Raw genomic sequence first — 12047 nt, 5'->3', positions numbered from 1 at the left:
GGAGACCGATCATGAGGACCAGGAGCGCTGGCAACAATGGCTGGTGAGAAGGTCAACTCCCTGAGGGAGGGGGGCGTCTTGTCCAAGGGCCCCTCCAAAACCTGGAGCCCGCACCTTCATACAGAGAACTGCCCTCTGCCAAGCTGGACCCATGGCTGCCTATGGAGGCCTGCTGTGAAATCTCAGCTGCGTCACCATGGACACTGGTTTTCACACGATGGCCCATGCGGCACCAAGCGCTCCCACGTTTTTCGTTCCCCAGCAAGATCGCATGCGGTCGGCAGAGCAGCAAGAGCTGATCTCTTGCGACAGCTGTTCCTGAGGCAGGCAGCGCTAGGGATCGTCATCGCGGGAGGAGGAGGAGGGCGATATTTAAAAGCTCCGTAACACAGTCGGACGGCAGAATCGCTGGAATGTGGCACGCAAGGATTGGCATCCAGAAACTTGTGCGTGGTCATCACCCATCGCCTTAGCAGCCGAAGTGGGATCGAACAGGAGGGTGAGCTGGAGAGCAATGGGGGAATTTAGGAGGACATTCCACCAGAGGGAGCGACGTGCTCCAACCCACATACCATGGGTAGCTGCGTCCCGGAGAGCTGCCCTGCAGCAGATGACCGATGAGAAGGAAACGCTAATTGCATTAATTTAGGGGGCCAAACTATAACCCATGCAGTTAGCGCCTGCCCTTCCGCAGTGATAACTCTGCGATTGCCAACGGGGCAATCCGCAGATGAGTTCCGCGGACAATTCCAAATATCGGACCCCGTTTCCCAGAGCTCCCTTTGCGTCCTCCTCTTCTCCCCCACCGTGTTCTAACCAGCTCTGCCCACTTCCTCCCACAGCCTTAATCAGCCTAAATAACTGGACAAAGCCACGAGGGAAGTGATCGGGAGAAAACAGAGACCTAAACCTGCCTCCTTTCTTCTGTGCTATGATCTTCCGCCTCCGGCATTTAACCCCAGGATACTTCCGCCTGCTACAGGTAAGCTGACTACATCCTATCCTATTGGGCATCCGAGAGCAGGGCCTCTCGGACAGTGACGACTCATAGATTATTTTGAGTCTTACAATCATTTATTTATTTATTTAGCCTGTTGGGCATCTCAGTGCAGGGCCTCTTGGACAATGACGGTTCATATATTTTTGAGCCTTACGATCATTCATTCATTCCATTTATATCCCTCCCTTTTTCCTCTTGCAAGAAACTCAAGGCAGTTTACATGATCCATCTTCTCTCCGTTTTGTCCTCACAACAAGCCTGTGAGGTAGGTTAGGTTGAGAGTCAGTGACTGGCTCAAAGTCACCCAGTGAGCATCACTGCTGAGTGTGGACTAGAACCCAGAACTCCTGAGTCCCAGTCCAACGCTCTAACCACTACACCACACTGACTCTTGCTAGAAACCAGTTCCAAGTAGTGTATTGTTCAGTTCTGGGAGGTGTGATATTTCAAGACGGATATTAGAAAATTGGTACAAGAATTAGTAGAGAGCAATCATCCAATTTCCGCTATTTTCGATGTTTGGCTGTGAATGCCGTTGCTTTGGCTGTGAGTGCCAAATGGCATCACCCAGCACCAGAGGAGGGGACCAGCAGGCTTTGGGGAACTAAGAGGTTAATAGAAGTACCCCAAAAATTGGACTGAGTGAGTTCAGGGCCACGGAATGAATGCTGGGGAGGCGAATCGAAAATTAGGTGGGGGGAGGGGGAATGCAATGGAATGGCTAGAATCCTGAACAGGGAACATTCCACACTGCAACATTTTGTTGCAGTTCATTTGGTACACCTTAAAGCTAGTTCACTACCACATTTCTTAGTTAAGTGAGCTTCCAGGGCAGTAGATTCTTCTTCCCTACTAGAGTGGCCGTGTGTCCTACCCTTACAGGGGACACTCCTCTCTTTAAATGTATGTATCCTATGTTTTTAATCAGTTTTATGTGTTTTATATTCACTGTTGTTCCCCGCCTCGATCCAAGTGGAGAGGCGGGTAAGAAATAAATTATTATTATTATTATTATTATTATTATTATTATTATTATTATTATTATTTAAAGGTATTCCCTGTGTGAAGGGCTGTCCAGGCCAAGTCCAACTTAAAGTTTAAAAATACTATCAGAAGGGAGAGTGGAGCAGGGATCTTGAAGTTGCCTCTAGGATTCTGAGATTTCAGCAGATGTTAGCAATACACTTATCTTTATGGCCATGAGCACTTTCCTTTAAAACAAAAGAAAAGTGGGGGGGAGCTGAGATTATCTCAGGTTGCTGACTTCTGCACATAATAACCCAATTCTGTGGGTTTCTTGCGTGCAAGAACACACGTAACACAGTGCCTAAGTTATCAGAAATTGTTTTGAGCTGAAAAGACAGGGTGCAGCCATCACTCATTCCCATAATCTCCAGTACTATCTAGGATTCCTAACAAGTCTGCCCTCCCAAGCCATTTTCAAAACCCTCAGGGTCAAGGGTCAAAAGATCAAGTCAAGCCAATGACTTGAGTTTCTCAACTGATCCGTCCTTCCAGTATCCATCATGACTCGAAAGGGAAATTGGATGCTGCAGTTACACCAAGCCATCTATTCTTTTCCTAAAATTTAAAAGTTGTGCAACCCAAATCTTTCCCCCCTCTAATTAATATTTTATTGTGATATTTCAAGAAAACAGAAGAGAAAGAAAAAAGGTAGCTGCATAAATTTGAATGTATTCATTTTAATACATGCATATGAAATGTATATGTATATAGAAATGCAGCTTTCTAAGAATTATACATATATACTTCAGCAAAAGCAAACCAAATATCCATATAAGCCTCCTCTCCCAAGTGGCATCTATCTGTCACCCATTCAAATGTTGAAAGCGCTGTTAGGTCCTCAACCTCTTGCATTATAGGTGATCCTTTATAGATGCAATCCTTCCAGTCTTGTAATATCAGTCCTTTAAGCTGTCAGAAGGACACGGAGAATCAATTGTGGACCCTAAATCTTAATTAGGTTCATTCAAAAGTAAGTCCCATGGGGGATTCAATGAGGCTTACTCTCAAGTAAGGGCAGGAGCCTGGAGAGATCCCATCCATATTTATTCCGAAATAAAACCTATTGTTTTCAGTGGGACTTGAAGCCAAACTAGATGGTACACTGGTAGCCATTAATAGTTTGGGGGCTTTTTATTTTAGTAATTAATGAAAAGCAGCCACAGGATGCTGCCGGCTTGAGCAGAGGGGCAGCCTGATTAAGCCTCTCGTTCGCCTCGGGCAGTTTCTCCCCCCCCACCAAAATCAGCCCAGTCCTCGCTCCTTTTCCCTAGGGTGGCCATATTGCCAAAAAAGAGGACATGCAGCACCAAAAAAAGGACAAAAGAGGGACAGTGATTTAGAATCATAGAGTTAGAAGGGGCCTGTAAGGCCATATAGTCCAACCCCCTGCTCAATGCAGGAATCCACCCTAAAGCATACCTGACAGATGGTTGTCCAGCTGCCTCTTGAAGGCCTCTAGTGTGGGAGAGCTGACAACCTCCCTAGGTCACTGATTCCATTGTCGTACTGCTCTAACAGTCAGGACATTTTTTCCTGATGTCCAGCCAGAATCTGGCTTCCTGTAACTTGAGCCTGTTATTCCGTGTCCTGCACTCTGGGAGGATCGAGAAGAGATCCTGGCCCTCCTCTGTGTGACAACCTTTTAAGTATTTGAAGAGTGCTATCATGTCTCCCATCAGCCTTCTCTTCTCCAGGCTAAACATGCACAGTTCTTTCTGTCGCTCTTCATAGGGCTTTGTTTCCACACCCCTGATCATCCTGGTTGCCCTCCTCTGAACACGCTCCAGATTTGCATGTGCTAACTGATATGCATCAATGCAAATTTAGAGGAAATTATAACGTGGTCCATCTCACCACAGTGTATTAGATGCTGCCCACATGACTGGTGTGGCTGTGCGTTTAGTCTGCACTCCGGGAGCTAAGAGTTGATAGATGGTTCTTTATCTTTCAACCGGAATTGGACAGGGCAGCCTTTCAAATGGAGGACCCTTCCCCGTCAAAGAGGGCACAGGGACAGTAGCGCAAACAAGAGGGAGGGATGGAGATACAGGGGAATTCTAGAGGGGTGACAGGGGCAACTGTGTGAGAAAAGGTTTCAGATTACAGCCACATTAATACGTACACGTACACACACACACACACATTAAGAAATTGACATTCCCTGGCTTACATCCCACTTGTAGATCATTCAAGATCCAGCTTCCGTGGGCAAAAAAAAAAAAAGAGTCTAATAATGAACTCACTCACTACACAATACACACGCACACACAAGACTGCCTACACCCAAGGCTGTTGCCTTCTACTTCCCGTGCTCTTAACAAGAGCTGGCTGGCAACACCCGCCTCTCCTCCATGTGCACCAACGGAGCACGCTGCCAGCCGCCCGAGCAGAGTGGTGTGTTTCGGGGAGGATGCCGCGTGTGTGAGTGAGTGTGTGGCGGAGCCACGTGAGAGGAGATGCCGGCGGGTCCCTGCAGAGTCATGCATTGAAGACGTCAGGCACCTGCACTGGCCGCCGTTTGGGCCAGCCAAACCGAGAAATCTCTGCGCCAGCTTAAAGGAGTCGATCCATATGCCAGTACAACAACCCCCCACCTGTTTCAAGTGTCCCTGGGTTCATTTGCTTTTTGGAAACTGCCCCTGGTAAACGAGTTTGCTTTTCGACAGATGCTGAGGGTGCCGTTTAGACGTTTTGTTAGTGTTTACACCAGCTCTCCAGTTGTGTTGGACTGCAACTCCCATCATTCCCAGCCAGGACAACAGAGTTCTTCAGGTTTCAGCTTCCATCCGCTTTGCAGAAATTAAGGCTGCAATCATATATCTAGGAGCAACCCCCACTGAACTCAGTGTAATTTATTTTTGAGTACAAAATTGTGGTGTGCGTTTATGGGGTGTGGGATAAAGGATATGCAGTACTTGTGTGTTCTTTGCTCCCAGGTCACCTCCCACCATAACTACCTCCTCAGTTAGTAAGTGCTCAAGATGTATGGGAAACCCATTTCAGTTCGTTTTTGACAAGAACGTATCCATTTCACACAGATGCAGCTGGCCAGTGGACCCGAATCGAAACCTCAAGACCGGCTGCTGAATCACCTGGCGTTGCTGTTAGCGATTATGGGATTAAGCCTCTCATACTACAGCGCCCGGCAAATGAGTGAAGAGACCAAACCGCATCCGGAAGAACCGTGAGATGCTCAGCTGCCGGGCAGGAGTGACCCAGGCCGAAGAAGACGATTCGGGCAACACAGACAGGGGCGAGGCAAGGTTGGGGTCTCCGGCACTCACTCTGCGGCACAAGCGCACATTAGAATCCACTTCGTCCTCCATTCTCGTTCTTGTTAGTGGCTCCCCTTCCAGCAGTGCCAGCTTTATTTGCCTGGATCATCACTAAAAAAAAATTGGATACGCCGAGATATTTCCCAGCATGCTGCGTTCCAGTTTGATGGGGCTAATACCATGGCACCAGGGCTTTGCACCACCTCCTTGGCCTGATCCTCACCCAAAGCCCCAAGTTGCACATAAGGGTGCACAGAAACGGACTTGAGGGAGTGACCTCATTGGTCTTGCAGTACTGCCTTGGGCTCCAGGGCCGGCCCTACTATTAGTCAAGGTGAGGCAGTTGCCTCAGGCGGCAAATGCTGAGAGGGGACAGCAAGGTGTTGAAGAAGAGAAATTTGTGCCACATGGCCTTCCCTATGCCCCCTAAGTTAGTCTACTGACTTCAGGTGTGGCATCCTATTGTTGGTACTCAGCCTTGAAGTACGGCTTTTGTACATGGAATGGGAGGGACTCTGGACGCCATCTTGTTCTTCACCTCAGGCAACAAGATGTCTTGGGCCAGCCCTGCTTCGCTTGCGTATAGTCGTTTTGCTTGGACAAGTTAAAGATTGCCCTCCAGGTAACGTAGCCGGGAACCGTTTTTTCTTTCCTTTTCCCCGGAAAAAGAGTTGGGTCTTTTCGTCACAGGGGGTCAACATGTCACAAAGCGGGAATAACATCAGTACAGAGCGGCTTGCTGTCTCCTACAGACCCATGTGCAAGACTGATCGTGCCCTGTTTTAGTACCGAACTGCCCAGAAACAACATGGCAAAAAAGAAAAGGGGGAAAAGGGGGGATTATTCTTAGGAAGTTGCCTCATCTGGTGCAGAAGCTCTCCAGGGGTCTTTTTGTCATCGATCTAGAGATGCCCAGGATTGAATCTGGCTGCCTTATACCGAGTCCGAACACTGGTCCATCTAGCCCAGTATAGTCAACCCTGAATGGCAGTGGCGCTCCAGGGCTTCAGGCAGGTAATTTTCTTGCCCTCTCCTGGAGATGATGGGGATTGAACCTTGGACCTTCTGCACACAAAGCGGGATGACGGGATCCTGACACATGAGGGCGCCGCCTTCGGTGGCAGCAGGAAGGTGGTGGGCCAGCATTAAGGTGGGCAGAATCGGGCAGTGGCCGAGGGCCCACACCACAGCAGGGCCCCCCTGAGAAGCACCGCCCAGAGTTGCTCCTCTTCACCACTACAAGCTACTTGTTTGCCTGCATCTCACTCTGGCCCAGGCAACAGTGGGGATGAGGATGAGAAGCAGTACATATTTGCTTACTGCCATGGCCTGTTTGCGCATGGCGGGTTTTGAGAAGGTGAAGCAGTAGATACCTGCATCACTACCTGTGGTGGTATGAAGATAGACTCGCTGAAGGAGGAGGAGGCCCAAAGGCCCTCCAAAACCCGGAGCCCACACTAGTTTAAAGGTGGGTCCTAGATCTGAGGAGATGGAAGACCGCCACCTTACAAGATTCTCAAAGAAAGGGATTTCCGGAGGGCTGCACCTCATGGGATTCCCCTTTCTCCCCTCTGCTGAGAGAAGATGGGGAGGGGTTGGGAGAGGGAGAGGAGGACGCCCAAAATGTGTCGCCTTGAATGAAAAGCAAGCAAGTTGATTGCAGACGGTTGAATGAGCCCATTTGCCGCTGACGCCCTCCCACCCGGCTTGGCCGGAAGCAGTGGATTATGGGAAGATAGAACACATTGCAGCCTGCCTGTTTACATAACAGAACATGTGGCCAGACAGCAGTGACCTAAATCATGCATTTAAACTAGCGGTGAGAATGGAGGGAGGGGGGAGCGTTGAAAGGGCAAGATGTCCAGTCTCTTTCAGTTTAACCCCCCCCCCCCACACACACACACACATTGGAACAAAGAGCACAAGGGTAAAAATGGGCGTATGGTCCTCTTCTTAAAGGGAGCACGTAAAAATTCTTGACAAGAGTTTTAGGGTTATTTGCCCAAGGAACATAGGAAGGGGCCTCAACCCACATCGGACTATGCTGTATTGTCTACTGCAGCCTTCCCCAACCTGGTGCCCTCCAGATATTTTGGAGTTCAACTCCCAGCAGCCCCAGACAGCATGACCAATGGTCAGGCATACTGGGAGTTGTAGACCGAAATAAGGTTGCATATTTGGGCTGGCAGCTGTTGTTCTGAGGCAGAGGGCTTTCCCAACAGCTCCCCCCGCCACATTGGCAGGAATTGAACCCAGGACTTTCTGCAGGCAAAGCAGGTGCTCCACAAATGAGCTACATGCCCTTCCTCAAGGCTTCAAAGCATAGTCCCTCTCTGGATTAGGCTAAGTAAGAAGTCTAGATCTACTAGAAGGTATCCATTCATGTCTCACTCCCAAGTCACACCAGCAATGCTGGGATAAGATGTGTTGCACTTACAGTAAATCTCTGCTTTGAAATGTATTGTCTGTGTCATTATTACGAGCAAGGATCAGCTATTTCTTACAAGGCAAAAAAAAAGTCTTTCATTGCAGGGGTGGGGGGACCTGTGGACCGCCAGATGGTGTTGGACTCCCGGCTACAGAATTGAAGATCCTTCTGGTGGAAAATTAAAATATTTTGCTTAGCGCACACAGGATAGCCTGCACACAGGACCGTGGCAGAATAGAACACCCTGCTTTTCTGCAGCTGCAAACACCATAAGTCAAGGTACATTACTAAAGCAAAATGAAGCCAAGGTGAAATTGTTTCAAATCTTGCAGGGTGGCCTGATATGCAGGGGACTCTAAAGTTCTGTGTTCATTTTGCACTTGCCGTGCAAAGCAGCGTTATGTATCCTGCCACAGTTATTGGTATAACGAACAACAAACTCATCCACCAGTTCAGGGGGCATGATTAGCAAAACTTAGGAACCTGACTTATACTGAGTCAGACCATTGGTCCATCTAGGCCAATATTGTCAATGCTGGTCCCATTCAGAAGACACCTGAAACCATGGCTTAAACCATGGTGGTTAAGCCAGAAAGCTGGGCTGTGTTCAGAAGACACCTTAAACCACAGCTTTAACCACCGTGGTTAAGGCAGAAAGCCTTATTCACCATGGTTAAAGCCGTGGTTTAAGGTGTCTTCTGAACGGGGCCACTGATTGGTAGCAGCTCTGCAAGGTCTCAGGCAGATGTTTTTCCTACCTTAACTGGAGATGTCAGGGCTCGAACCTGGGACCTTCTGCATGCAAAGCAGGGGCTCTACTACTGAGCCACAGCCCCTCCATGGCTTATGCCATTCCATAAATGATGGGTCTCCTTCCTCCCTGCTATTCTCTGCTATTAACCCTGGCTGGGTACTCTAGGGAGTTGAATAGCAGCGAGGCCCCCTTGGAGGTGCACAGCCACATTTGCCCTGTAGTCTGGCATGACTGGGCCACACGATGTAGGGCAGGGTTTTTTGTAATAGGGCAGCAGTTTTGTTGCTTCCAGGCATTTATCCCAAATGGATTGTGGGTGGAGATACAACAAACCCATTCTGGTTCAATAGCATTTGGGCCCCTGCCTTCAAGGGGCTATGCATATGTCCAAAATGGTCCGGGAAAAGAATAAAAGATAGCAAAAGCTAAAGCATGTGGTGGGATTAGGAAATTAGGAACTCCTTCAGACGGGGGTAAATCGCGTTCCCGTACCCTGGCTGTGTTTCCTCTTTCTCTTCTTCATTTGCAACAAGCTGTAATTACATGAGGAAGAGAGCAGCGGCCATGTGGCCTTTACAATTCAATGGGACCGCGCCATCCAGTGGGCGTTTTATAGCGCAATCACACCTGTACACAGCAGGAAAACCTGACAAATACTGATATATCTCAGAAGAGTCAGGTTTTCTGGGGTTTACTTTTTACCGCTGAAACTGGGGAATGGCGCGGGAGATGCACAGGAGACTGACAGAGTTGTCAAAATGACCCGCTAACATCTGTGAGTGACCAGCCACAAGCATGCTATGAAACACTCATTCAAAGAAGGCTCAAAGGCATGTGTGGTCTGGGCAGCAGTAAGTAGAGGTCTCACCTGCTAGGTACTGGAAACACACTGATTCTTTTTAATGCACACACATCTATCAAATTATCACATTATAGATTTGGAAGGGGCCATTGAGGCCATTGGGTCCAACCCTCTGCTCAGTGCAGGAATCCCAGTTTAAAGCATCCCTTACAGAAGCTTTAAACCCAGTCTTTGCTTAAATACCTCCTGCGATGGAGAGTCCACCACCTCCCTAGGCAGCTGGTCTCATTCCCTGACTGGTCTGATGGTTAGGATGCTTTTCCTGATATTCAACCTAAATCTGCCTTCCTGTGACTTAAGCCTGTCATGTTATACCCTAGCATCTTGGATGATAGAGAACTGGTTGCAGTGCTATTGTGCGACAATGCCTTCGGTACTTGGAATTTGCTGTCCTACCACCACCACCCGCTTCCCCCAGTCTTCTCTTCTCAAGGCTAAACATAACCAGTTCCTTCCATTTTTCCTTGTGGGACTTCAGTTTCTAGTTGCTGATCATTTTTTTGCCTGTCTCTGAACTCGTTCCACTTTATCTGAATCCTTCTTAAGTGTGATGTCCAGAACTGGACACGGTATTCTAGGTGGCGTCTGACCAATACAAAGTAGCATGGAACTATCACTTCTTGTGATTTTAAAACTACAGCTCCTAAAATGCAATTTGCCTTTCTTTTTTTACAGCAATTTAAAATTGCATTTGCCTTTTTTGCAGCCATGTCACATTGCTGACTCATATTCAGCTTGTGATCACCTACAGGTCCAAGATCCTTCTCACACATTCTGTTGTATGGAACACATTTTAAGGCCAAGCCACATATCAGAAGCAACTGACTTCTGTTTTGAAATAACATTCTCCATAACCAAGACTACTTTTTTTTTTAAAAAAAGCACAGAAGCCTGCAATATTTCCATGACTGGAGGTATAAATCCAGGGTTAAAACTCTACTTGGCTCTTTGTCCCTCTGAAACAGCTACAGGAGAGGCAACAGCAACAATCCAAAGCATTCGCCTATCTCCTTCCAAAGGCCTTTGTAAAGAGGCTTAATCTCTGCTGATTCACAGCAAATGATGTGCTTGGTTCAGCAGCTTCAACAGCTACATGTGTTGCGGGGATACGTACGACACACAGCAGCAAAGGATTTATTCTTTACAGGGTCTAAACAGTCTAACGAAACAATTCCCCCAGAAACCATTGCTGATCTACTACAAATCACTCAGAGATCCAGTAGCAGATACACACCTACCTTCTTTCTGCCTGTCCCTACTGTACGTTGCATTCCCTCCCCCCAAAAATAGAAATCTCAAAGTATATCCCAAAATGAGTACTTCTGCATCATTCAGAAAGTTGAATTTGGTACACGCAGATCCAGGCACTCAAAAGAGAACACCGTAAGAAGAGCCGTGCTAGATCAGACCAAGGGACCATCTAGTCTGCTGTTCTGTTCAGTGTCCAGCCAGCTCCCATAGGAAACTCACAAGCAGGACATGAGTGCAACAGCACCTTCTCACCCATGTTCCCCAGCAACTGGGGATGCATGGGCGTACTGCCTCCTCTGATAATGAAAGCACCGTATAGCCATCAGGACTAGTAGCCGTTGATAGCCATCTCTTCCAGGAATTTATCTAACTCCCCCCTGAAAGCCATCCAAATTGGTTAACAAGCCACCCTGGCCTCGTTCAGACAACCCGCTAATCCATGGTTCAACAAACAATCCACACTCAACCAGAGTGTCGGTTGGTGTGTTGTATGAACAGCCCCTTTGTGTGGCATGAGCCTAGTAAGTGTTGTTTAATGCAGGGCTGGGCAGAAGGCATATCAGTGTCCACTGGTAGATCCCTGGGTAGTTTGCAATAAGTCAACAGGAATTTCTGACTCCCAATTGCTTAACAATAGCAACAACATAATGCCTCCAACACCACCCTGAATTTATTTATTTATTTATTTATTTTATTTATTTATTACATTTTTATACCGCCCAATAGCCGAAGCTCTCTGGGCGGTTCACAAAAATTAAAACCACAGTAAAATACAGTATAAAAAGCGCAACCAGGATAAAACCACACAGCAAAGTTGATATAAGATTAAAATACAGAGTTAAAACAGTAAAATTTAAATTTAAGTTAAAATTAAGTGTTAAAATACTGAGAGAATAAAAAGGTCTTCAGCTGGCGATGAAAGCAGTACAGTGTAGGCGCCAGGCGGACCTCTCTGGGGAGCTCGTTCCACAACCGGGGTGCCACAGCGGAGAAAGCCCTCCTCCTAGTAGCCACCTGCCTCACTTCCTTTGGCAGGGGCTCACGGAGAAGGGCCCCTGTAGATGATCTTAAGGTCCGGGTAGGTACATATGGGAGGAGGCGTTCCTTCAAATAACCTGGCCCCAGACCGTTTAGGGCTTTAAATGTCAATACCAGCACTTTGAGTTGGGCCCGGACCTGGACTGGCAGCCAATGAAGTTGTAAAAGGACTGGCGTAATGTGATCTCACCGGCCAGTCCCTGTTAATAACCTTGCTGCCCTGTTTTGCACCAGTTGAAGTTTCCGGACCGTTTTCAAAGGCAGCCCCACGTATAACGCATTGCAGTAATCCAAACGAGAGGTTATCAGAGCATGGATAACTGTAGCTAAGCTATCTCTGTCCAGATAAGGGCGCAGCTGGTATATCAGCCTGAGCTGATAAAAGGTGCTCTTTGCCACTGAGTTCACCTGTG

At 47.8% G+C, this 12047-nt stretch overlaps 1 long non-coding RNA gene across 1 annotated transcript; it reads left to right on the top strand.

Annotated features, from left to right (window-relative positions):
• The first annotated feature begins 401 nt into the window (after positions 1-401).
• Positions 402-5750, top strand: LOC134408198 (uncharacterized). Its single transcript, XR_010026087.1, has 3 exons — positions 402-499; positions 843-982; positions 5065-5750. It is a non-coding gene; the product is annotated as an uncharacterized LOC134408198 (long non-coding RNA).
• The last annotated feature ends 6297 nt before the right edge of the window (positions 5751-12047 follow it).

The sequence above is a fragment of the Elgaria multicarinata genome, chromosome 13 (genome assembly GCF_023053635.1).
Source record: "Elgaria multicarinata webbii isolate HBS135686 ecotype San Diego chromosome 13, rElgMul1.1.pri, whole genome shotgun sequence".
NCBI classification, from domain to species: Eukaryota; Metazoa; Chordata; class Lepidosauria; order Squamata; family Anguidae; genus Elgaria; species Elgaria multicarinata.
Note: the sequence above shows the minus strand (reverse complement) of the source record. Positions and strands in the feature narration are given on the sequence as shown.